The sequence below is a fragment of the Sciurus carolinensis genome, chromosome 17 (genome assembly GCF_902686445.1).
Source record: "Sciurus carolinensis chromosome 17, mSciCar1.2, whole genome shotgun sequence".
NCBI classification, from domain to species: domain Eukaryota; kingdom Metazoa; phylum Chordata; class Mammalia; order Rodentia; family Sciuridae; genus Sciurus; species Sciurus carolinensis.
The window spans coordinates 34,759,462-34,787,293 of NC_062229.1; the positions used below are offsets into that span (position 1 = coordinate 34,759,462).

A 27,832-nucleotide genomic window follows, 5' to 3' on the forward strand; every position below is an offset into this window, starting at 1 on the left:
GGAAATACCTGCTGAAGAAATTGCATTTAAACTGAAATGTAAAAGAGCAGAAGTAGCTTGCCAAATAGTGAGAGATGGGGCTAGAGTATCACAAGTAAACAATCTGTCCAAGAAACTAAATGACCGGTATAGCTATGGGGAGGAAAACAAAGACAAGGACCACATAAAATCATGCTGATGAAAATGGTAGAGTCAGGTCTCGTAGGTCATGGAAACAGGTATCAATTTATTTCAAACAACAACAACAACAAAAACTGAAGGATTTAAAGTAAGAAGAGAAACATGATAGACATTGTATTTTTTAAGCAAACTCTGACTACTGGGTGGAGGAGAATAATAGTAGAAATAGAGCAATAATGGAAGGAGGACCAACAGGGAGACTACTGCAACAATACAAGCAAGAGACAGGAATGGCATGGGTCAAGAGGACAGCATTCAACAAAATGAGAGGAATGGCCTCCCTTTATATTTTTCAGATTGAATTAAATGGTCTTATTGGATTATAAGCAGGAAGTGAGAGAAAGGGGAAGTCAAGGGTGATGCTTTGATGTCTGGCTCCAGCATTTGAATGGATGATGATTCTGTGACCTGAGAGAGGGACAGCTGAAGAAACTGAGCAGAGCAGGAGAGGGGAAAATCAAGACATCCACTTTGGACATGTTTAATTTGACATGTCTAGAGAATATTCACCTGGAGATGTCAGGGGGGCAGTTGGGTATGCGAATCTGGAATGCAAAAAGAAAGAGCTAAGCTGGGTCAACATCAGCCTAGAAATGACATTTAGACACACAAGAATGGATGACATCAAGGAAAAGAATACAGAAAGGAGAAGAACATTCAGACTAAGCTAAGAAGAACCCCAACAACTTGTAGTCTTGTGATGAAGGAAAATAAAGGGGACTTAAAAAAAAAAAAAATGACAACAGTGAGTGACAGCCTGGAGTGGGTAGGACAGAAACCACTGCCCCCACCACTCCCCTGAAAATGATGGCAAAACCATCGATGGCCTCCAGGTAACCACATCTTAGGACAACCTTCATCTTCATCATCAACAAAGAAAGCTTTGCTCCAGCTGCTTGAAACACTGTCCTCTGGGCTTCCATTTTTTTCAGCTAAAATTGACAATCACCTCAACCAAACAAGGAAATGTATTACCTTGCATAACAGGAAGCATCTCCAGAGATAGATCAGCCTTCAGGACGGGGCGATTCATCTTGACAGCATCTTCAGGGAAACAAGCTCTGTCCCTTAGCTCCACTATTTGTAGTGTCAGGAGTCTCTGAAAGGAAGGCATAAAAGAGAAGAAATTTGTTCAAAAAGAAGTGTGAATCCTCAGATCCCTCCTCAATTTTATCTGACCAGGTGACTATCATCCTATCATTCACCTTCTTACAACACTAAAGATTTATTCTCTGGATCAAAAGTTCTCAAATTTTTGGTCTCAGTCCTACTTTACAGTCTTCAAAACATTAAGGACCTCCAAGAGCTTTTGAGGATTATATATACTTATATTTGTCATGTGAGAAATTAGAACTGCATAACTTTTAAATATTTATGTATTTATTCACTTAAAGATAACTATAATAAATTCATTCTACAGTAGTATAAATAACTTATTTTATGAAAAATAACTGTACTTTCCAACTCAAAGAAAAAATTTAGTGAGAAGAACTGCATCATGTTACATTTCTCAAATCTCTTTAATTTCTAGCTTTATAGAAAAAGTTGATCTATTACCTGCTTCTGCATTCAGTCTTTTATGATATTGCACATCATATAGCCACTGGAAAATCTGACAGAATACTCATGAGAGAATGAGAGTGAAAATAAAATAAAATAAAATCTTGGTATTTTTTAAGTAGTTTTTATTTTACCTATTCCCTGAAAGGATTTCAGTGACTCCTAAGGTCCTTAGATCATATGTTGAAAATCAGTATTCTAAAAGTGATAAGAGGGGAAATCTATGAATTGAGGCACATCAATCCATTGATTATCTCATAGATAATTGGGACAATTAAGAGACAAACTTACTATACCAAAAATATGAGCACTAGCTAAAAGATCTGTAATAAATACTGAAATTCCACCCCAGGTCCCCAGAATTCCCAGTCCACCTTAGATCCCAGGATGCTATCAGTCAAGCTAAATTCTCCAACCAGGAACCCTCAACAATTTTTCTGAGAAATCTAGCCAACCTAATAGAAAAGATCTAGAACTACTGATAACAGGAATTCCCCACAAAATGGTACAATGTTCACCCAATGATGAAAACTACTATAGAAGCTTGGAGCTTCGGATGAGCTTTCTGATACTCTTTTTAACTGTAGACAACCAAGGATTAACAAGAGATTTGAGGAAAGCTTCTAACATGAATAATTTTAAAATATGGCAAACATTCAGGGAAAAACATAGGGAAAGCAGTCACTATGCTGGAAGATAAATTTTTGTTAAAACTATCATTACTATCTTCAGAGAAAATATTATATCTACAAAATAAGACCAGAATATATTTCAAAATATTCAGAGAACAAAACAGCCTTTTGTAAATTAAGAAAATGACAACAGAAAGAAAAATCCAAAAGAAATATTGGCAGATGAAATTGAGGAAACCACCAAGAAAATGGAGCAGTAGACAAAGAAATGGAAAACATATGAGGGCCAACTTCAAACAAGAGCAGAACAGAGAACATAGACAGAAATAAATTATCAATTAACTAATTCAATAAAATGTTCCAACCCTGAAAGATTTGAATTTCCAGAATGAAAGGCTCCCAAAGTACTCAACACCGAAACATTAGGACTCAACATTAAGATCAATCAGTTTAAAATCTCAGTACACAGGGGATATAGAGAAGATGCAATAATTCCTGAGCAGAAAAAGAATTCTATATACAAAATACCAAATATCAGAATAACATTGAACTCAAAAGAAACACCAGAAGCTAGAATTCAATGAATAATATCAAAAGACAGAATTGCAAGGGAAAATTATTTAAGTCAAGAATTTTATAGCCAGTTACAATTAAGCACAAAGGTAAAATAAAGACATTTTCAGATTCAGAGCACTTTCAAAAAGTACTTTTTCTCAGCAAGCCACTGCAGAGTGTGTGCTCCATACAAACAAGAGAGTATGACAAAAAGGAGGAAGAAATAAAAATCCAGAGACAAGGGAGATCTCCAGGGTGGTGGTGAAGGGAGATCCCAGGATGGCAGCTGTGTAGCAGTTCGGGAAAACAAGCCACTCCATTTGGAGCACATCAGAAGATTCAAGAAGAATTTCTTCAGAAAGAGAAAATTGAGAGCCAGGCATAGTGGTGCATGCCTATAATCCCAGCGGCTCAAGAGGCTAAGACAGGAGGATTGGGAGTTCAAAGTCAGCCTCAGCAACAGCAAGGCACTATGCAACTCAGTGAGACCCTGTCTCTAAATAAAATGCAAAATAGAACTGGGGATATGGATCAGTAAGTATGCCTGAGTTCAATCCCTGGTACACTCCCCCTAAAAAAAAGAGAAAATTGATAGGGTGGCTAATGTGATTGAGCATTCTGAGAATAAAGTTTCACAACCATGGGGGTTTTACATTGAATTGGTGATAACTACATAGAAAAACAACACACTGCTAATGAGAGTGTACACAGGTGCAAAATTTTGGATATCAAATAGGCAATAGTGAAATTAGACAGTGCTCAGATTTTATGACTTAAACATTTTTACTGTGAAGAACACATCCAGACAAGAGTTCACATTGTGAAGTACATGTATACTGTTTGTGGAAATAAATAACTTAGGTACCCATAAAGTGAAAAATGGGTAACTGAAAGGTGTAGGTACCTATGATAAAATAGTATGCAGTAAACAGAAGGAATGAACTAAATACATATGGAAAGACAAAGAGAACTCAAAATCTTAAATTGAATGAAACTTTAAAGAATAGAACCACGTTTATTGCACAATACTATTAATTCAAGTACTTTAAAATGTAACAAACACAATACATGTATGTAAATAGTTAAATGAGAAATAGTAAAAGGATATGAACAAAAAATAAATACACAAAAATGTAAGGATATAGGAGGTAGTGGAGTTGGCAATAACATAGGTGATAAAATGGGAAAGATATTTAAAATTAAAAAGAGAACAGTCACATATTCTGGTATGTACCCCACAGATTCTGGTATGCTGTGTTTCAGTTTTCATTTAATTCTTACAATCTTTTTAATTTTCTCAGAGATTCATCCACTATTCGAAGTGTATTTTTCAATCCCTATGTGTTTGTATAGTTTCTGTAGGGTTTTGCCAGGATCCAGCCCTACCAGGGGTCGTAGTGGTCACAGGTGATGGAGTAAGCATTGGTGAGGTGGAGAATAAAGCAACACAAACTCAAGGAATGGATACTAAGTTCTAAATTTTATTTTTCCCAGCCAGCTATTTATACATTAAAAGGTAGGCAGTTACACATGTTTTTTCAGAACAGGAAAAAGTCACAAGGAGAAAAACAAAAATATTTTGTATGATCATGACTAGACAATGAAGTATTCTAATTATTCTAGTAATTGTTTACTTGTGATAACCTATAACTAAACAATAAGACATATTAATATTTAACTGATCATAAAGGTTAAAGCAAGTTCAGTAGGGTTGAATAAATGTCAGTTGTGTGACTACTGCTGTAGTTAATAAATGCTAGACATTTTAAGCTAACAAATATATAATATCTTATACTGTGTGAACTTAACATTGAGGGACACTTTACTTCTTCTGTTCCTGTTATTCCTTCCTGATGGGGTTGGAATTATTTGCCTACGTGTTTCAGGTCATCTGAGGGTAGTCAACAGGGGATCGGCAGTTAGAATCTCTTTTTGTATTTTCTCATAGCAATCTTGGTTACTCAGAGTTTCATAGCAAATGAGTAAATCTGAAATCACTGTTCCATAAGAAGTCTGATTTTTATGTTCTAACCCTGGTTCTGTTAAGACCCCTATTTTCAGGGAAAACACATAAATTATTAATAGTAAGCCTACACATATTAAGCAAGGAAGGAAGGAAAGCCCACAACCCAAATTCCCAATGAGATGAGACTTTGCAAACATCTTTATTATTCAGTGGAATCCTTGTCAAGCACTGAGGGAATTGCAGGTGTCGTAACAGGTTTTCTTGCTATTGATTTCTACCTTCATCCCATTATTATCTGAAAAGATACAAGAGGTTATTTAAAATTTTGTATTTTCTGAGTCTTGCTTTATGGATAAATATATGATGAATTTTTCTAAAAGTGTCATGAGTGGCTGAAAAGAAAGTGTATTTAACTCTTGTTGGGATAAAATTTTCTGCAGACATCTGGTAAATCCATTGGATCAACAGTATAGCTTTAATCTGATATGTCTTCGTTGATTTTCAGCCCAGATGACCTATCTATTAGTGTAAGTGATTATTAAGTTCCCCACTATTATCACACTAAGTCCCAACAGTCCCTTTATGTCAAGTAATATTTGTTTTATTAAACTGGGTATGACAACATTCAGGACATAATCAAAATTGCTATATCTTCTTATTAAACTGTTCCCTTTACTAATATGAAATGATCTTTTTCAGCTCTTCCAACTAATTTTGAATTGAAGTCGGCTTTTGCTAATATAAGAATAGCTACTCCTGCTTGCTTTTGGATTCCATTTACATGGAATATCATTTTACATTCTCTCACTTTCTCTCTGTCAAAGTATTTGCCTGTAAGGTACATTTCTTGGAGAAAACATACAGTTGTGTCTTGTTATTTTAATACAATCTGTGAGTTTATTTCTTTTAATTAGAGAACTAAAACTATTTACATTCATTGTTACAGAGGAATATATTCATTCCTGTCATTTTATTTCAAATATTTAAATTGTTCCTAATTCTCATTTTATTACTTATTTTTCTAATGTTATTTATTCTTTCCCATACTTTCTTTGTTGTTTTATTTCCTCTTTTGTGTATGGGATTCCTTTAAGTATATTCTTCAAGGTTGGCTTAATGATTATGAATTTGTTTAGCTTATGCTTATCTTAGAAGGTCTTTATTTTTTCTTGGATTCTGAAGGATAACCTTTCTGGACACAGTAATATAGGTTGGCAGTTATTTTATTTCAAGGTTTAAAATACCACATTCTGTACCCTGGTTTTTAGAGTTTCTGCTGAGAAATCTGCTGCTAGTATGAGGGGTTTGGCTTTATAAGTGACCTGACAGTTATCTTTTGCAGCTTTTAAAATTCTTTATTTCTTCTGAGTTTTTGGCATTTTTACTACATAATGTCATGGAGAAGTTCTTTTCTAGTCCTATTTGGAGTTCTAAATTACTCTAATACTTGTGTGTTCATCTCATTCCAAAAATTAGGGAAGTTTTCTGATATTATCTCACTGAATAAATTTTCTATCATTGATCTGTATCTCCTCTCCTTCCTCAAGACCTATGAGTCTTTAATTTGACCTATTAATGTAGTCCCAGAACTCTTATATATTCTGTTCATAGTTTCTTTTGTTCCCCCCTTTATTACTGTCCGAGTGTTCTAATTCCTCTGTCTTGTCTTTGACCCGGATATTCTTTCTTCTGCTTGATCTAGTCTTGATATAGTCTGTTGGTGAGATGTTCCACCTTTTTTTTTTTTTTTTTTTTTTTTTGGATACAGGGTCTTGCTTAGTTGCCCAATGTTTCACTGAGTTACTGAAGCTGACTTTGAACTTGCACTCCTCCTGCCACAGCCTCCTGAGTCACTGCAATTACAGGCATGCACTACCATGCTCAGCTTCACTGACTTTTTTATTTGTTAAGTTTTTTATTTCTAAAATTTCTGTTTGGTTCTTTTTAAGAATCTCTTTCTCTTTATTAAAATGCTTTTTCATATTCTGTTTTCATATTTCAGAATATCTCCCTTGTTCATTCCTTATCTCTTCTTTTAATTCAATTATTTGAATAATTAACTTTTAATTCAATGTCCAGAATTTCTTCCACTTCAATGTTTATAAATACTCAGTTATTGGATTGTTATAAGCTTTTGGGAGCTTCTTATTACCATGTTTTCTCATGACTCCTGTATTTCTCTGTTGATAGTTGCACATCTGCTGGGATGGATAACTCTTCTTCTGTTTATGCAAGTGCATTTAGTAAGCAACTTTCTCTTTACTATGTGCCCTGAGCTGGTAGTGTATTTCAGTATCAAAGTACCCACTCAACATGATCACACTGCCGTGATCAATCCCTAGAACCACTTTCAGAGGAGATAATAATCAGCAGTAACTGAAACCACTTCAAAGCAAACCATATGCTAACAAATCATAGAAACATAATATGTCATCAGTTTTACATTTTGACATTGTCATTGTTCTTGCCATTTGAGAATAATATGATTTCTCATGTCAAATCTGATATCATTTTGAACAGTAGTAGATCTGGAAGTGTTACGTTTCCTTCTGATGGTTTCTCATTACATAGTTTTAGGTAGGCTCAGCAGATGTCTCTTTTAAAATCTAACATTTTCTGAGGTCTTTCTTGTCTTCCTTCCAAATCTGTGAATAATCCATGCATTTATGATATGCATATCAATTATTCAAATGAACGAAGGACAATACCATTTTTATCTCTAAGAGAAGTGGAATATTTGAAAAACAACCAATCAATCATGTTTATCCATACCACCACTGAAATTGTTAGAGGCAACCACTGCTTTTGGTTGAGGCACATTGGTTCTACTTATTTCTTTATTCCGTTGTTGAACTTTGCCACCTGTGATTCCACCGTATTTCATCCCAACAATGACATATTTACCACCTAACCATTTTGCAATGAGAGTTTCAATATTTGAATCAATTATGTAATCATATGGCCCTCTTGCTTATTTTTTCATCAGTGTCGTTGGCTTCTTAGAATACTTGGTTAGTCTGTTTTCCCCCATGGTACCTATTGTAGCTTTAAAAGTACAATATTTCCAACGTTTACCAATAAGTCATAACCAGTGAATAGAACATTAAAAAAAGAGTGTGATTGTGGATTCTCTACCCTTCAAGTATTTATAGACCCTCTTTACTCCTAAGCAAAAGTTCTCAAGAACTTTTTTTCACAATATATATCAAAGTTATATCAATATCCTGATACTCCACACAGTGCCAAGAATATATAACCAAATCTTATGGGATAACCTCTCAATTGCTTCAGTGTATTGAGTTTGTAATATCTGATAATCATTTCATCCACTGTCAAAATTCTTCAAATATATTAATTTTCTGCCATGGTTTTTAAACATTTATTAGAAGACAAATTTTAAAGCCTTTATCTTCAATGTTCTTTTTCCATTCTTTATTGTTGCAAAAATGATTCTTCATTGTTGCAAAAATGTATAATACTTTTCAACTCCTGGAAACAATTTCTTGACATCACATTTTTGATGATAGGTATACCCAAATCATCATTACTTGAGCAGGAATTTTCTTATGGAAGGTAGCTTATATGACAACCCCAAAATGTGAGAATTCCTAAAAATGTCTTTAACTCATCTACACTACGTGCTTCAAATTTATTCTCACTTTCTGAAAAAATAGCATGTATCATATATTTCAGGTTTCAATATGTCTTCAAAAAACTCTACCCAGCTGGAATATTGCCATGAATCCCTCACTTTTCTCAAGCATACAGAATAAGTTCTTTCTCTACTATATTCTTCAGAGTACAAAGTCAGGACACAACTTATCAACAAATAAACACAAGTATGAACATGTTAGGGTTTGTCAGGAAGCAGTGCAGTGCACTACATATTACTATGCAGCATGTATAGTCCTAATATTCTATTTATAGGAGAGCTACTTTTGAACATTAATTATTTGAAATACAGTGCACTCCTCACAATAAAATGACAACCTAGTTCTATAAAACACTTTCATGAATTCATTTCTTACATCTCAGCTATGTACAAAAAGTTTTATTCAGTTGAACACTTAGTAAAAGTAATTTTTACAGTGAAGTTTATACTATTTTCACAATGAATTTAAAAATATTTTCAAATGCTCTAATCATTCACCTATTGCTCTGCTCAAAAGACCAGAATTCTTAAAATAATATATCCATTTCAAAGTTACCATAGTGGTATATTAATTGCTCAGTTTAAGTTAGGTATTCTATATCTGCAAAAATAGGTTAAAGAATCTAAAATTAAGCCAGGAACAGTCACATAAGCCTGTAATCCTAGAGGTTTGAGAGGTTGAAGCAGGAAGATTGCAAGTTCAAAGCCAGCCTCAGCAACTTAGCAAGGACCTAAGCAACTTAGCAAGAACCTGTCTCAAAATAAAAAAACAAAAAAAGTGGTAGAGATGTGGCTAAGTGGTTAAGCATCCCTGGCTTCAATCTCTGATTCCAAAAACAAAAAATAAAAAAGGAATCTAAAATTACTCTTTGATGAAGTATTTGAGATGGAAAGGTTTCATACTAGGCATTCCAGATTTGGATTCCATCAGGTTTGGGAGGCATAGTAAATACTCATGACTCCTTGGCTTGTCCACTAAATTTCTCTGGGTGTAGAGGTAGCAACCACACCAGTCTTCTCTGGGATAAATTAAAGATCTACATATTTAGTTTCTCCTCCCAATTAGTTTAGCTTTCTGCTTCAAAAACTATAGAACTCGGGCCATGGCACCTTTCCACATAGACCTCATTCTGCCACCTCTAGCAGTCCTCTAGGGGACTCCCACGGTTCCTTGGCATGTTCAGTAGTCTTAATAGTTCTCTGGAGGGTCAGAGGAAATGGCCCCTGATTGTAGCTCAGAGACCAGATTGCTTCCTGGTTGGGATGGCAGCCTTGTGTGTTCACAAGTAGAAATGCCACATGAGCCTGGAGCTATCCAAACAGATCCTACTCTGCCCTTCTCTGGTGAGACCAAGGTGGCTCTTGATGCTCCATGATGAATCCAGACACCTGGTATACCCCCGATCAGGGATACTAAGCTGTGGGGGCTGCAGCAGGCATATGCTCTCCTGTGTAGATTTTAGCGCATAGGACATGGTGGCCTGTGGCAGAGGCACAGCTGCTTGTAGCAGAGGTGCATCCCACAGTGCACGGGAGGCACATGCCACCCACTAGGTGCCATACTCCCAGGCGGTATAGTACGTTCCCCTCTTCCACTCTGCTCTGGGGCAGGGGTGGGGGTGATGGTAAAGACTTAACTTTCAGCTGACAACAACCCCATGACATAAGTTACTCAGACATCCCATTCCTTGTGATCAAATTTGCTGTTATCTCTATAAGGGATGAAGTTGTAATATTTAATCCTTTCCAGAACTGCAACCTAAGGCACGGCCTTTACAAAATGGCTGCCCCCCACAGTGTTCCACCAACTAATTGAGAGAAATAGCGCACTTCTCTTATACTGATGGCTTTCCAGCTCGTCCCTCAATTTAACTCAGTCTTTTTTTTTTTTTCTTTTTGTTTTCTTTTTGTTTTCTTTTTCTTGATAATTATTTTCTTTTTCTTTTTTTGTATTTTTTTAATTTTTTATTTTTTTCATACATGTAGATAGGGTAATAATGTCTGTCTCATTCTACCATCCTTCCCATCCCCACCACCCAATCCCTCCCCTCACTCCCATGTGCATAATCCGAAGTTGCTTCATTCTTCCCTACCCAAGCCCCAGTATGAATCAACATCCGCTTATCAGATAAAGCATTCAGACTTTGGTTTTGAGGGATTGATTTATTCCACTTAGCATGATATTCTCTAGTTCCATCCATTTACCTGCAAATGCCATAATTTCATACTTCTTCAAGGCTGAGTAATATTCCATCACATATATATAATACATTTTCTTTATCCATTCATCTGTTGAAGAGTATCTAAGTTGGTTCCACAGTGTAGCTATTGTGAATTGAGCACCTATAAACTTTGATGTGGCTGCATCACTGTAGTATGCTGATTTTAAGTCCTTTGGGTATAGGCCAAGGAGTGAGATAGCTGCTTAAATGGTGGTTCCATTCCAACTTTTCCTAGGAATCTCCATACTGCTTTCCAGAGTGGCTGCACCAATTTGCAACTCCACCAGCAATGTATAAGTGTACCTTTTCCCCACATCCTCACCAATACCTGTCATTGCTTGTATTCTGGATAAGTGCCATTACAATTGGAATGAGATGAAATCTTAGAGTAGCTTTGATTTGCATTTCTCTAATTGCAAGAGATAATGAACTTTTTTTATATGTTTGTTGATTGATTGTATTTCTTGATTTGTTGATTGATTGTGTCTGTTCAGTCCCTTTACCCATTTATTGATTGGGTTATTTGGTTTTGGGTGTTGAATTTTTTGAGTTCTTTATATATCCTGGAGATTAATGCTCTATCTGAGGTGCATGTGGTAAAGATTTTCTCCCATTCTGTAGGTTCTCTCTTCACATTATTGATTGTTTCCTTTGCTGAGAAGTTTTTTTTAGTTTGAATCCATCCTATTTATTGATTCTTGATTTTACTTCTTGTGCTTAGGAGTCTTGTTAAGGAAGTCAGATCCTAAGCCAACATGGTGGAAATTTGGGCCTACTTTTTCTTCTAGTAGGCACAAGGTCTGTGGTCTAGTGCCTAAGCCTTTGATTCACTTTGAGTTCAGTTTCATGCAGAGTGAGAAATAGGGGTTTAATTTCATTTTGTTACATGTGGATTTCCAATTTTCCCAGTACCATTTGTTGAAGAGGCTACCTTTTCTCCAAAATATGTTTATGGCACCTTTGTCTAGTATAATATGACTGTATTTATGTGGGTTTATCTCTGTGTCTTCTGTACCATTGGTCTTTATGTCTGTTTTGGTGCTGATACTATGACGTTTTTGTTACTGTGGTTCCGTAGTATAGTTTAAGGTCTGATATTGTGATGCCTCCTGCTTCACTTTTCTTGCTAAGGATTGCTTTGACTATTCTGGGTCTCTTATTTTTCCAAATGAATTTCATGACTGCTTTTTCTATTTCTATGAAGAACTTCATCAGAAACTTAATAAGAATTGCATTGGATCTGTATACTGCTTTTGGTAATATGATCATTTTGACAATATTAATTCTGACTATCCAAGAAAAAGGGAGATCTTTCCATCTTCTTAGTTCTTCTTCAATTTCTTTCTTTCATGTTTTGTAGTTTTCATTGTAGAGGTCTTTCACCTCTTTTGTTAGATTGATTCCCAAGAATTTTTTTTTGAGGCTATTGTGAATGGAGTATTTTCCTAATTTCTCTTTCAGTGGATTCGTCACTTATGTATAGAAATGCATTTGATTTATGGGTATTGATTTTATATCTTGCTACATTGCTGAATTCATTTATGAGTTCTATAAGTTTTCTGGTGGAATTTTTTGGAGCTTCTAAATATAGAATAACGTCATTGGTGAATAGTGATAGTTTGAGTTCTTCTTTTCCTATTTGTATCCCTTTAATTTCTTTCATCTCTCTGATTGCTCTGGGTAGAGTTTCAAGGACTCTGTTGAATAGAAGTGGTGAAAGAGAGCATCGCTGTCTTGTTCCAGTTTTTAGACAGAATGATTCCAATTTTTCTCCATTTAGAATGATGTTGGCCTTGGGCTTAGCATAGATAGCTTTTACAGTGTTGAGGTATGTTCCTACTATCCCTAGTTTTTCTAGTGTTTTGAACATGAAGAGGTGCTATGTTTTGTCAAATGCTTTTTCTACATCTATTGAGATAATCATATGATTCTTGTCTTTAAATCTATTGATGTGATTGATTTTCATATGTTGAACCAACCCTGTATCCCTGGGATGAACCCCACTTGATCGTAGTGCACTATCTTTTAAATATGCTTTTGTATGCAATTTGCCAGAATTTTATTGAGAATTTCTGCATCTGTGTTCATCAGGGATATTGGTCTGAAGTTTTCTTTCCTTGATGTATCTTTATCTTGTTTTGGTATCAGAGTGATACTAGCCTCATAGAATGAGTTTGGAAGGGTTCCCTCTTTGTCTATTTCATGGAATAATTTGAGGAGTATTGGTGTTAATTCTTACTTGAAGGTCTTACAGAACTCAGCTGAGAATCTGTGTGGTTGTGGGCTTTTTTTGGTTGGTAGGCTTTTGATGGAGTCTTCTATTTCATTGCTTAAAATTAATCTGTTTAAATTGTGAATGTCCTTCATCAGTCTGGGTAGATCGTATGTCTCTAGAAATTTGTTGATGTCTTCAAGTTTTTCTATTTTATTGGAGTATAAATTTTCAAAACAGTTTCCAATTATCTTCTGTATTTCATTAGTGTCCACTGTGATATTTCCTTTTTCATCATGAATTTTAGTAATTTGAGTTTTCTCTTTCTCTTTGTTAATATAGCTAAAGGTTTATCAATTTTGTTTATTTTTTTCAAAGAACAAATTTTTTGTTTTTTCAACTGTTTCTTTTGTTTCAATTTCATTGATTTCAGCTCTGATTTTATTTCCTGTCTTCTACTTTTGGTGTTGATTTTTTTCTTCTTTCAGGGATTTGAGATGTAATGTTAGGTCATTTGTTGACTTTTTATTCTTTTAATGTATGAGCTCAATGTAATGAACCTTCCTCTTAGCTCTGCCTTCATAGCGTCCCAGAGATTTTGATATGTTGTATCATTATTCTCATTTAACACTAAGTATTTTTTTATTTCCTCCTTGATTCCCTCTTTTATCCATTCGTCATTTCATAGCATGCTATTTAGCCTCCAGGTGTTGGAGCAACTTCATTTTTTATTTTATCATTGATTTCTAGTTTCGTTCTGCTATGATCTGATAGAATACAGGGTAGTATTTCTATGTTTTTGTATTTGCTGAGAGTTGCTTTGTGGCATAGCATATGGTCTATTTCAGCAAAGGATCCATGTGCTGCTGAGAAAAAGGTATATCAGTCATTGATGGAGGAGATATTGTATATATGTCTGTTAAGTCTAAATTATTGATTGTATTATTTAGTTCTAGAGGTTCTTTGTTTAGTTTTTGTTTGGAAGATCTATCCAGTGGTGCAAGAGGTGTGTTAAATCACCCAGTATTATTGTTTTGTGGTCTATTTGATTCTTAAAAGGGTTTGTTTGATGTATGTATGTAGATTGTTTGGGGCATATATATTTACAAAATTGTTATGTCTTGTTGGTGTATGATTCCCTTTAGCAGCATGAAATGTCCTTCTTTATCCCTTCTGATTAACTTTGGTTTGAAGTTCACTTTGTCTGATATGAGGAAACCTCTGCTTGTTTACATGATCCATGTAAGTGATATGTTTTTTTCCCCAACCTTTCACCTTCAGTCTGTGGATGTCTTTTCCTAGGAGGTGAATACCTTGAAGACAGCATATTGTTGGTTCTTTTTTTTTTTTTAATCCAATATGCCAGTCTATGTCTTTTGATTGATAAGGTAGACTATTATCATTCAAGGTTATTACTGAGATATGATTTGTATTCCCAGTCATTTTAGTTTATTTTTGGTTTTTAACTTGACTTTGTTTCTCTTTTGATTGAGCTCTTCTTTAGTGTAGTTCCTCCCTTTGCTGGTTTTCATTGTTTGTTTGTTTTCATTTCCTCCTCATAGAATATTTTGCTGAGAATGTTCTATACTGCAGGATTTCTAATTTTGAGTTCTTTTAACTTTTGTTTATCATGGAAGGTTTTTATTTCATCTTCAAATCTGAAGCTTAATTTTGCTGGATATAAAGTTCTTGGTTGGCATCCATTTTCTTCAGAGCTTTATATATGTTATTTTAGGACCTCCTGGCATTGTGGGTCTGGGTTGAGAAATCAACAGAGATCCAAATTGCTTTCTCCCTATATGTAATTTGATTTTTTTTCTCTCACAGTCTTGAAAATTCTATCTTTATTCTGTATGTTAGTTATTCTCGTTATAATGTGCCTTGGTGTTGGTCTGCTGTAATTTTGTACATTTGGGGTCCTGTAAGCCTCTTGTAGTTGATTTCCCATTTCATTATTTGGATTTGGGAAGTTTTCTGATGTCATTGAAAAGACTCTGCATTCCTTTGGTTTGTATCTCCGTGTGCCTTCATCTATTCTAATAAATGTTACATTTGGCCTTTTCATGTTAGCCCATATTTCTTGGAAGTTCTGTTCATTGTTTTTTACAATCTTCTTTAATGTTCTTTTTTACCCTATTTTCAAGAGTATATATTTTGTGTTCATTGTGTGAGGTTCTGTCTTCCAAGTGGTCTAGACTTTAGTGATACTTTTCATTGGATTTTTAATTTGGTTTATTGTTTTCTTCATTTCAAGGATTTCTGCTTGATTCCTTTTTATGATCTTTGCCTCTATTGCTCTTTCACTTCCTGTATTTTCTCTCCAATATCATCCTTTATTTTGAACATCAATCTAACTATGTATTTTCTAAACTGCTTCTCTGGCATTTCTTCTACTGTGTTGTCTATGGATTCTATGGTTGAAACATCTTGGTTTGTTGAAGTGCTTTGTTCCCTTGTTTTTTCATGTTGTTTGTGTGTCTTCTCATCTAGTAGTGTGGAGATGAGGCAGTACAGATTCTACCCTGTAGTCTTATGCTGTCCCTGAAGGCTTTCAGTACCTCATCTTTAAGGGGGAGACCAACATTAACAGTATCCAATGCAAACAATATACCACCTTAAACCAAATGGCTCCTGTTAAGGTGTTTACAGTTTTATCACAATAAACAGAAATGTTCAATTATTATCTACAATATAAACAGTAAGTTTACTAAAATGGGTTTATCATTTCAAATGATGGACAATGAGGGAACAGAAGTAGTATAAATGTGAAGTTTATAAGGGAGAATGAGAGAAGATAGAGGCAAAAATTTACACAAAGAGCAAGGAAGGAATTAATAGAGGTTGACTGTTAGTATGAGAGAAGTGAGAAAGAGAATCCAGGGAGACAGGTAGATGAGAGAAAAAATATATACAGATTTTTAAAAAAGCAAAAATATAAGAATACACAAAAAAATTGTTATATACTATTCAAGCATCCCATTCCTCAATAAATTGATGCATGAAAAATATTCGGATTCAAAGATGGTAGAGGTCTGAGAGAGGGGGCAGAAAAGAAAATAAAAGAGGAAAGTATCAACAGTGAATTAAATGATTGCTTCCATTGGCTTTCAAAATTTTTCTCAGGTTCCCTTCTCGGCTGATAGGTGGGGTTTTCTGAAGTTTGATGTTAGTTCCAGTCCAGTGGGTGCCTGACTGGTTGGGTGGGTGAGCTGATAACAAGATGCCCTCAAACCCTGTTACAGTCTTCCCACCCATTGTAGCTGGCCCCTTCCATGTCTGTACACTTCAGGACTCACTGAGCTGGAGAGAGCCCAGTTTTCTCCAGATTCTTCAGTCTGTGCTTCCCCCAGGGAACTGCCCCTAGTCTCCAGCTTTCCACAGGCTTGCCAGACCCAGAGTGGTCCAAACAAACCCAGCTGCAATCTGATGGACCAGGGCTTTGGCTTCCCCGGGCCCTGTCTTACTGCAGTCCTAAAATCTCAGTACCCTTCCATCTTGCAGAGAACCCACCAGGGATGCCCTCACACAAAGGAGCAACCCTGCAAAAAGGCAGCCAGATGGCAGCCACTACCACACAGAGTAGAAAGACCTCAGGTGCAACCAGACCTTCAGGCACCCCAATGTATCTCCAGGCCCTCGCCTGTGTCCCCACACTGAGCGGCCACACCACGAGATGGCAGCAGTGGCAGTGGCAAACCTGCAGGCCCTGGCTGGTGTCCCAAGATGGCAGCAGCCACGTGTAACCAAACCTGCAGGTACTGTGGCAATGGACTTCCAGGCAACAGCAGGCAGCAGGGGATCTACTGGTAGTCTGCAGGTGGTCTGCAGGCTAACAGCCAGACCTCAGGGGTGGGCGATGGGTAAGTGAAAGGCATGTAATGGGCAGGCAAGAGGTGGGCAAATGGCAGATGATAGGCAGCAGTCAGTGAGCGATATACACTCAAAAGGCAGGCCTTATGCTGGCAGACAGTGGGCAATTGCAGCGGATGAATGGGTGTAAACATCAGGGGATCAGAGGGCAGCAAGGACTGCCTCACAGAGAAAGAGCATTCCCTCTGCTTGAATCCTAAGTTTCGAGTTACAGAGCGATGAGGAATGCAGTCTCCCTCTAGTCCACCATCTTGGATCCCCTCTTAACTCAGTCTTAATTTCTCTTCAACCGCTATTTCTGAATAGAGCCTTGCCTCTTTCTTTCTCCCTTTGTTATACACACACACACACACACACACACACACACACACACACAGCTCCCTGCTTCAGGGGCTTCAGGTACCAATTTTCTCCTGCTTTCTATCCAGTAACCAGAAATTCTGAGTGTCTCCAAGTCACTGACAGTCTAATATTGTGTCTCAGTGCATTCCCTCTGTCAGTCACCTTGCCAATCATCTATTCTCTCTCTGTTTTGATTCCAGATGGTGGAGGAGCTAAGATCTGCAGCCTACCTTGACTCCACTATCTTGGTTCTCATAGAGACATCTTTGGTTGTCATAAATGAGGGGATTACTGGCATCCAACAGATAGAGAGTAAGTATGCTATGAAACATGCACAAAACAGTATCTCATAACAAAGTTATTCAACCCTAAATTTCAATAACACCAGAAACCCTGTTTTGAAAAAATCTGTAATAGAGGATTAACAGAACCAGAAGAGATAAAAGTCTAGTGGAGGATAAAACACTAGGGAGGTTCAGGCACTTAGCAGTCACTGAGGAAACTGGGTTGGGCAGCATGATAAATTAGTCCTGCTAGATTTAACTGGAACTTGGAAACCATACCTTTTACTAAAGTCTTCCATACCTGATGGGATGGCAGCTCCATCTAACATAACGGTAATACCCAGGAGAAACTACCCAAGACCAGTCCAGCATAATGGAAAGTGCAGGTGACATCTGAGTGTTTGGCCTGGCCAAGTTCCTAGGATGCTCCAGTCTGAATGCTTGAGTATTGGTTTCTAAGGTAGTGAGAAATCTTTGAAAAACACTAACATTCAGATAACCTTGAGACTTCCTGCTTGCTGTGTTGTTTATTATTATTTTTCTCAACTATTTATCTTGCTTCTCTTAAAATGGTAAGATGTAAAGGTGAGGATGAACTCAATTTTAAAGTGACTATTGTTAAAGGTGTCTGTTAGTTAATCAGAAAAAGAAGAGAAAGTGAAACAGGGGAGAGAATTAGTGTTTATGGAGCCCTCTATATCAAGGATTATACCAGGTACACAATAGCCCTATGAGAAAGGGATTTGTAAATCCATTATAGAACAATAACAATTATGCTGAAGAGGATGTGGAAGAAAAAGGAACAATTTTGCACTTTGGTGGGATTATAAATGAGTAAAACCATGTGGAAATCATATGGAGTCTCCTCAAAAGTAGGAATGGAACCACCATATGACCCAATTACACCACCCTTCAGTATTTATCCTAAAGAATTTAAAGTCAGCATACTATAGCCAGACAAATCTATTCATGTTTATAGCAGCACAATTCACAATAGCCAAACTATAGAACTAGCCTAGGTGTCCATCAATGGATGAATGGATAAAGAAAATGTGGTAAGTATACACAGTGGAGTTTTATTCAGCCATAAAGAAAAATGAAATTATGTCATTTTCAGGAAGATGAATGAAACCATTATGTTAAGCAAAATAAGTCAAATTCAGAAAGTCAAGGGTCATGCTTTTCTCTCATATGTGGAAGCTAGAGAGGAAAACGGGAAAGAAAGGTGGAAGTAGGAATCTAATGCAAATCAAAGGGAGAGAAGTAGAGGAAAGGGATCAGGGGGAGGGAGGAGGGAAGGGAAGGGGGAAGTGCTAGGGAGTGATATTGTCCAAATTATATTGTAATAGTGTGTGCACGTATAAATATGTAACAACAAATCCCATCATTACGTACAACTATGATGCACCAATAAAAAATGTAGTAAGAAAAATAACCTCCCCAAAAAAGAAATCCACTGTAAAGATGAGCAAACTGAGGCTGCATAGCTCTTACAATTATGGTAAATTCAAAGTCAAAATTATAACCCAGGTATATGGGATTCCTGCTCTGATATGAAAGTCCTAGAAGCATGCATGCCTCATATTTGCAGAAACACTAAATACTGGACAGATGGATGGATGGATGGATGGATGGATGGATAAAGGACAAAGTACCTATGTGTTAATTCATATTTTTTTCCTCCTACCTTGTCTCTTAGTTGTGGTTTTTGTTAATTCTGCTTTGCTTTGGCTTGATTTTTTAAAATATGACTTCCCACAATAATAAAAGGGACAGGTAATAGAAATAACCAAAAACAAAAAAAAAATTTTTTCAGAAATAATTTCCATTAAGTCTGGAGATTTTGTTCAAGCCCTTTTAAGTAGCAGACTTACCAAACTAATTATATTTTACCCTGGAAAATATTAAAATTATTTTTCATTCCTTAAATACCCACCAACAGGTGGTGAGTAAGGGAAAGCTAGACATAAGCTAGATGGCAGGAAAAGGTAAGCTAGGACACAATACTTTGCAGTAGAAAAAAAATCAAGTGAGTAATGAAGAGTTTATTTATAACCCAAAAAGAGTCCTTTAAATTTAAATAAGAGATGGTGAGTCATTTTTCTCTAAATGTTTCTTTATAGTAGGATCTGTAAAGCGATACTGTTCAGAATCTCTTTAGGAAGATTTTTTTACTTGCCTGATTCCTTAATAGTGAGTCCCATTCAACCTTTGAGTGAGCACATGGGATTATGAAAGAAGCCAAGGTGGCTCAAGTTGTCCCCCCTGAGTCCTCTGATCATCCTGACTCAAGCCAGTCCTCCTGGTGAACACCAACATTCCTAATGGAAAGGCCGGCAGGTACAGCAAATCCTGGGAAGTAAAGGTTAGAACCGCTTCCTCTTCCTGGACAGGCTTTCTAGATGGTTCCACAGGGGCCCTGGGAGCACCTCAGTGAGGCTGTAAATGAGGTGCAGTGATGGAACTGAAATGCTAGAACAGGCGATTGAACCACCGAGTGCTGAGGAACTATGGTTCCCTGGGAAAGCCGCAAGGCCCATGCTCTGGAGAAAGGAAGGCAGAAGAGGACTGTCTGGGTGTCGAAGGCTGTTATGAAGCCCAGCAGGAAGCGTGGCAACTGTCACTGCCGCGCTCCCCCAGAGCCCCTGCCCCATTCCTTTCCCAGCATGTCTCCACGCAGGACACTGACAATTTCCACATCATATCACACTGCTAAACCAAGTATCCATGAGTTTTCCTCAGTACCAGGGAGGGACGAAAGGATCTGAGCCCACTAGGAGCCTGCTTAAGTTCAGGTCCAACACTTGGATGCCTGTGTTCCCCACCCCCAGCCCCTTCCCCATTCCTTTCCCAGCACGTCTCCACACAGGACACTGACAATTTCCACATCATGTCACCTAGCCAGCCCAAGAGCCTGACCATGGTACAGGCCCATGGGAGGTCTGCCTGATGCCTGTTATAAATCTAGGTCTTAGCCTTGAAGAATTAATTTCTCTTTTTGTGATGATTGCTTTGAACAACCTGTAGAGCAGGAATGAGCTGGCCAGGCTCAGAGTATGTAGGAATTGGTCCTCTCTCTCTGCTCCTTGGAGTCTAAGATACCCACTGACTCCCTTGCTCTCCTGCTAATGGGAGAGGAGGAGACCCCACCAGTGCCAAGACAGACAGGAGGAACGTTCTAGTAGAACAAGGTTTTTGGGACCCAAAAATACCTTCCATAAGGATTTGAAGACTCCAAAAATGCCCTGAGGCATGACCAAAGGTAGAAAGAGACAATCGAGTGTCAGAGGATGTTCTGTCTGAATGTATAGACATGCCCACTCCAAATTACATTTTTAAATATTGATCAGACTTTCTCTTTAGATTGAAAATGAGCTGGGCATGGTGGTACATGCCTGTAATCCCAGCAGCTCAGGAGGCTGAGGCAGGCAGATCACAAGTCAAGCCTCAGCAACTTAGTGAGATCCTGTCTCAAAGTAAAAAATAAAAAGGACTGGGGATGTGACTCAGTGGTAAAGCATTCCCTGGGTTGAATCCCTGGGAAAGAAAGGAAAGGGAAGGGAAAGGAAGGAAAGGGAGGGAGGAAGGGGAAGGAAGGAAGGAAGGAAGGAAGGAAGGAAGGAAGGAAGGAAGGAAGGAAGGAAGGAAGGAAGGAAGGAAGGAAGGAAGGAAAGAAGGAAGGAAGGAAGGAAGGAAGGAAAGGAGGGAGGGGAAAAAGAAAAGGTGGGGAGGGAGGGAAGGGGGAGAGAGGAAGAAAAGAAAAGAAAAGGAATCAGGGTGCACACCATTATAGGAGCAGTTCCTGACACATTCCAGACCTCCAGTCTAGTCTCCAGGTGTTCTTGACAGCAGGACAATGGCCTCTGCACCAGTGACACAACCACCCATTAGTAGGAGCAATTCTGCTCCAGTGAAAGAAAAGAGGATGGGCAAAGTATGGCCACTCCAGTCATGCAGGGCCTGCTCATGGCATCATCTGGTTTTGCACCAGTTTCAAATCCCCCACTTCACTGAATTGCTTGCTGAGCCACTCATTTTTTTCCTCGAGATGGGAGAAAGGACAGAGCACCTTCAGACTCCTTCATTTGGTTCCTTCTTTCTTTAGGTTTACCTTTGCTCTGACTAGGCTTCTCTCAAACTTTCCCTTTCATTGTCACCCAACCTCACTCAACCACAGCCACATCCCACGTGTGATTGTGCAATAAAAGAGGCAGTACCCTGGGGGTCTCCTCACTGCGACTCCATGGGAGACCAACATGGGGCAGGTGTCAGGATGCAAGAAACTCAAGAGCTTGGAGTCAGAAAACCTGCATTAGAGAGTCTCTCATCTACTAGCAACACAATCCTGAAAAATCCCCATACCATCTTGTCTAAGCCTCGTTACCTGATTTATAAATTGGAGATTATAATGCCCCTGAGCAGGTGACATCCTGTAGGCATCTAAAAAACTGAGCTAAATTATAAAACCAACAAGTAACAGATGATGTCAGTTGTGCGGATGGTACCTCAGAGACAAATATTTCTTTGCCAGCTGTGAAGACAGAAATGAACTGGTTTCATTTGTATCCATGGTATTAATCAGAACAGAAATGTTCGCAGAAAGAAAAGTGTCCACAAAGGAGACAGGGAGCACTATTTAGAACCTATAATAGAGAGACTTGAGGAGTCAACAGTTGATAACACACATCCCAAGAAGGGGAGACCCTGGCCCTAAGAGCCCACCAGCAGTGTGATGCCCAGCTATTAGCCTAATGAATTAAACACTGGAACTTTGGTCCAGGCTTTCCGGGACATCTCATAGAGAATGATTACCAAGTGGTTTCTTCACAGGGAGAAAAGAGCCTTCTTAGATAAAAGGACCATCCAGTCATCTTGACAATATCACTTCAGAAGTTCACTGGAAGGCACAAATAATACCCCGAGAAAGTATTTTATAAATGCCCAGAGGTGGACACTATAGTAACCACAAATGCTGAGTTTTTCTGGGCCACTGTAAGAATAGGCTATCAGCCACGACATCTGGGTCCACCTGAGCCCAACCACCTCAGTGGATCCTGAATGTGGAAAGATGCAAGAAGAGTTTCTGAGGCCAGATCAGATGGATGCAAACAGAGCCCTCTCTTTGTCCCTAGTTCCCACTTGCCCAATCTTTCTTAAAGCATTTTGCCACAGATACACATCAGTGTACCTCCAGTTCAGCTAGTCATTTGTCTGCTAGCTTTAATCTCGACCATGGTCTGAATGACTATATTCCCCCCTCAAAAAAAGTCCATGCACTGAAATGCTTACCCCCAAGCCAATGATATTAAAGGGGTATGCCTTTGGAAAGTGATGAGGTCATGGGGCAGAGATTTAGCCACAATTTAGATTGATGCCCTTTTAAAAGAGACTACCCCTTCTACCATAGCAAAAAGGCACAATCTATGAGCCAGAAAGCAGGACTTCACTAGACATGGAATCTGCCTCGATCTTGGATTCCCCAGTCCCCAGAACTGTAAGAAATCAATTTCTATTATTTATAAGCTACCCAATATATGGCATTTTGTTATAGCAGCCCAAATGGACTAAAATAATCCTATCTGTCTTTAAGAAAAAGAAACCTAATTAAAATCCCTACCAATAATTAGTAACTAATTCCACCTTCTAGATACTATTCCTCCTGAATCTGTGGCGAGCTTTCCTACAACTCCATAATCTCTCATCCTGGCATTTGAAGTTCTCAGTAGTAATGAAGTCCACTTTGTCACACATGAGAACAATCTGCAAAACTACAAACTCTCTCTCTTGAGTACTGCGCCTAAAATTGAGAGCTGTCTTTGCTGATGAAATATAATTCACCACATGGTAATTGTTATTGTTTAGATATGAGGTGTCCCCCAAGAGTTCCTGTATTAATGCAGGAGGTGAAATAATTAGATTTTGACAGCCATAGCCTAATTGGTGGATTAATCCATTTTATGAGTTAATAATTCAAAAGGACCACTGTACTGAGTGGAAACTCTAGGCAGGTATGGCATGACTGGAAGAAGGACATCACTGGAGATATGCCCTTGGGAATCATATCTTGTCCCCCTGGCTCCTTTCCCTCTCCCCGCCCCCACACATACCCTGCTTCCTGGCTACCATGAGGTAAGGAGCTTTCCTCTACGCACCCCTCCACCATGATATTCTGCCTTGTGATGCTTGGGCTCAGAGCAATAGTGTCAGCTGAATATGAACTGAATCTCTGAAACCATGAGCTCAAAATAAACTCTTTCTCCTCTAACTTGTTCTGGTCAGGTTATTTTGGTCACCACAACAAAAGCCTAACTAATACTGTAATTTCTTTTTTAAGTTGGCCAAGGCTCAGAACTAGAGTTTGGGCAACAGCAGTTAGAATGGGACCCAGGTCTTCATTCATTCTTTCTTCAGCAATTACTCAATACTAGGCTCCTGTGTCACAGAGCTTGTGCTGAGCTGAGAATAGAGAAATGAGGACACCGTTTCTGACTGCTGGGTTCTGGAACCTAACAACCAGTGCTCATTTGCTAGTTATTTCATCTTTCTGTAGCTCTGATTCACTGTCCCTGAAGTGGCAATGAAAACATCTACTCAATAGAATTTTATGAGGATTAGACCAGGAACAGTTGTACACACCTGTAATCCTAGCAGCTCTGGAGACTGAGGCAGGAGGATCGAGAGCTCAAAGCCAGCCTCAACAAAATCAAAGTGGTAAGCAACTTAGTGAGACCCTGTCTCTAAATAAAACATAAAATAGGACTGAGAATGTGGCTCAGTGGTTAAGTGGCCCTGAGTTCAATCCCTGGTACCCCACCCCCAAAAAGGAAGAATTTTGTGAGGATTAAATGAAATACCATATGGAAAGGATCACAGCAGAGAACCTGTTGTATGGAACATGCTCAATTTATGTTAGCCATAAATGCCATGTATGACTGGCAGCTTATGGCATGAGATGATCCTCAGCTCCTGGTGTCCATGCCCTCATGTAACCCTCCCCTTTAGGATGTGCTGATCCTCACGACTTGCTTCTAACCAACAGAAACAGCATGATGTGATTGTATTACAAAAGACTGTCTTCCAACTTGGCAATGTTCTCTCTCGCCAGCTCTTTCACCCTCACTCTCTCACTTTCACTGCCTTCCTCCTTTTGTATGCTTGCTGTGATGAAAGGAATACTTTGCAAGGAGTTAAAGGTGACCTCTGGCCAACAGCCAACAAGGAACTTAGGCCCTGGGCTCAATGGTCCAAGAGGAATGGAATCCTACCAACAATCACGTGAGTAAGCTTGGAAGCAGACCCAGCTCCAGTGGAACCTTGATATGATTGCAGCCCTCACTGACACCTCAGTTGCAACCTTGTAAGGAGAGACACTCTGAAGCAGAGAATTCCCCTAAGCTACACCCAGGTTCCTGACCCACAGAGACCAAGAAATGAGACCTAAAGTTTGGGGGTCACTTGTTATTCTGCAAGAGATAGTTAACACATTATTGTTACTAAAGTTCATGGTGTGTTTGAGGGACACAGAAAAAAACTGTGTTTGTCAGGAGTGACAAGAAGAAATATAGAAAAGGAAGTGCCCTGGAGGCCAGATCATCAATAGTTGGGAACACCAGGTTGAATGTTTGGGAATTCTCATGGGGACAATGTGAAGTCATCAAATTTTCTTTAAGCAAAGTAGGGACTTGGTTTCTTCATAAATAATAAGACAAATATGGAATATTAAAGAAAACAGCTTTCAAGAGAAGGAGCCAAATGACTTCTTGAACTAGTATATCATCCAGGATATAAAATTGGAAAACTTCCCAGAGAACTGAGATCTCTTATTTTTTTGCCCCTTCAGCTATTAGGCAAATCACTTTGGAATTTATATCGCCAAGTTTAATGGTGAAGAAAAGAAACGAAAGTGAAGCTACTGAAATAAACAATTTCATTAAGTTCAAAATCAGTGAGTTCAAAATCAATTAAATTTGTAATACCCTTATTGAGGACACCAGTGGTAAATTAATAACAGTGAAGTGAGTTTTGGGAATGCCAAAGAAGGGAGAGTTTTGAAATAAAACTTGACAATACAATTTCCTAAATCAATAGAGATGTTTCTTTTTTTTTCTGTCTTTTTCACACCTCTTTTTAAATCCTGTATCAAGATTTTATTTTTGCCTGCCCTTAGACAAGTCCCATAAATCAGTTAGAAAGTGACCCAGTTTTTGTACAGGAGCCATAACATTCATGTATCTAGGCCTTGTCATTACAAGGGGTCTGAGATTCAAATATGGTTTATAAAACAAATAAAAAGAAAATACCTCTGAAACATTTACAGAGAATCAGGTTCAAAGGAGAAGTCACTTGAGGATGAGGAATTTGGTGTGGAAAAATGACTGCTAACTTGAAATCCACATGACAAGTTCTATATTTTTCCTGTCAGAGGGTCTGTAATCATAGCTTCATACATTTGTTTCTTTGACCAGTATTTATTTAATACTTACTATGTGATAGGTACTATACTAGGCCCTAGACACCCTCCTACCTTCTGGTATTGGAAATCTATAGAACTCGTTGCTGGCAAGAGCAGAGCTACTGTAGGAAGAAACTTTCCATTAGAAGTTACCAGAATGCTCTGGGTAGAGAGGTGTACACCTGTAATTCCAGTGACTTGGGAGGCTAAGGCAGGAGGATCACCAGCCTCAGTAACTTAGTGGGACCTATCTCAAAATACAAAATAAAAAGGGTTGGGGATGTGACTCAGTGGTTAAGCATCCCTGGATTCAATCCGGGGAACAACAACAACCAAAAAAAAAAAAAAAAAAAAGTGACCAGAATGTTAGCCTGATCACTAATTTGCTGAATTGTTATGCACTCACCTTTCCAGAGCTCAGGGTTCCTCATGAGAAGAATGAAACAGTTGTACTAAATGATCTATAAAACTTCCTCCAAATCTAAGACTCAGAATCAACAGACCTTGAATGCCCAAATTCAGCTCCTTCTCAAACTGCAGGAGAACCTACAACTGAGTCATGACTGAGAAGGCAGAGTTTCTTTTCCAGCCTCTTGACAACTCACTTCAAGAAGCAAGAGTCTTCTGCATCTCCCAGACATGCTGAAGGTGTTCTATCACTGCAAGGTCGTCCCACAGGATCTTCACTCAGTTCCGCTGCTGAGCAAGGAAACACTTTGACACAGAGGACCTAGAGTTAGAAGGCCAGTCACCTCCTCTTTATTCTAAAGAAGACTCCAGTGTGGTCTACAGAAGGTCATATGAGGCATCTATCTCTCATCTGTGCCATCTCATCAGCAGAAAGCTGGGCTGAGCTAAAGCATCCCTAGATTTTGACATATCTGGTGATTACAGTTCTAACTCCTCCAAAACGGCACTATCCTAGAACCATGGTATGTCTTGGATCCCCGACCTACTTCTTCCCCTCCCATCTCACAGGAAAGAAATCCAAGGTCAAGGGACTCATGCGATGAGATGCTTAGCAACAGAGTAAGAACTAGAATTCAGGTCAACATTCACCCAAGCTTCACTCTGCTTCCCAAACCCTCCTCCACTTGCTTGCTCATTCCATCTACTAAACATCCCCTGCATTCCCAGGATTGTGCTAGTGCTGTAACCAGATCAACACACTGAGCGGAAACCTCTCATGCCATACAGCTGAGCTGGCCAGGCAGAACCCAGCCGGAGCAAGGTCAATGCCGAAAGAAGTTCCAGCAGAAAATCTGAAGAGAGAAAGTGATGACAACAACCCAAAAGAGCAAAGTCTATTCCTCTAATATCCCAGATAATTCCTTCCAAGAGTTAAAGCCCCCTTACTCAGTTTCACCTTCCTCCTTTGGGGTATTTTTCACAGCAGCAGTTCAAATCTAATCTTTGCAGATTCCTCCAAGGGAAGTAGTTGGAGAGGAGAGTGATATTAGCTGATGAGCTGGAATTAGTTAAACTGACTCCTAGGGCGTGTAATGCACTTTACTAAATCAGAGATAATGAATTCCATGGAGAGCACATGAGCGAAAGGAAGAAATAAGCACACAGTCTAAATATACTTCATTTCATGGGAAGCAAAGGGACAGCCACAGAAAGTTCACCTCTAAAAGGGACTGGTTCCAACTGGACAAAGGGGAGCATGGGACTTCCTGACTTGCCTGACTGACAAACAGTCACTCCTGGCCATCTTCTCCACTCAAATCATCTTGGTCCTTTCAATTGCTTTTTGGCTTTTGAGAGCCATCTTCTGTCTTGCCAGGGTCAGCATTAGCTATTGCCTATTTCAGACAGGAACTTCCTCATGAAGGGGAATGAGGAATTGGTTACTAAGAAATCATTTGTCCATTGCATAATGGGAGTTATTTATCACCCTCAGTG

General features: G+C 38.5%; 1 long non-coding RNA gene across 3 annotated transcripts; it reads right to left on the reverse strand.

Annotated features, from left to right (window-relative positions):
* Positions 1-233: 233 nt before the first annotated feature.
* LOC124969226 (uncharacterized) lies at positions 234-27,405 on the reverse strand. Of its 3 annotated transcripts, XR_007105942.1 has the most exons (4): positions 27,284-27,405; positions 26,334-26,641; positions 1,156-1,279; positions 234-725 (listed from the first exon to the last, which is right to left on the reverse strand). It is a non-coding gene; the product is annotated as an uncharacterized LOC124969226 (long non-coding RNA). The 3 variants fall into 3 exon arrangements; XR_007105940.1 differs by lacking the exons at positions 234-725; positions 1,156-1,279 and adding an exon at positions 5,005-5,188; XR_007105941.1 differs by lacking the exons at positions 234-725; positions 1,156-1,279 and adding an exon at positions 5,005-5,188 and having other exon boundaries at positions 26,334-26,657; positions 27,284-27,397.
* Positions 27,406-27,832: the final 427 nt, after the last annotated feature.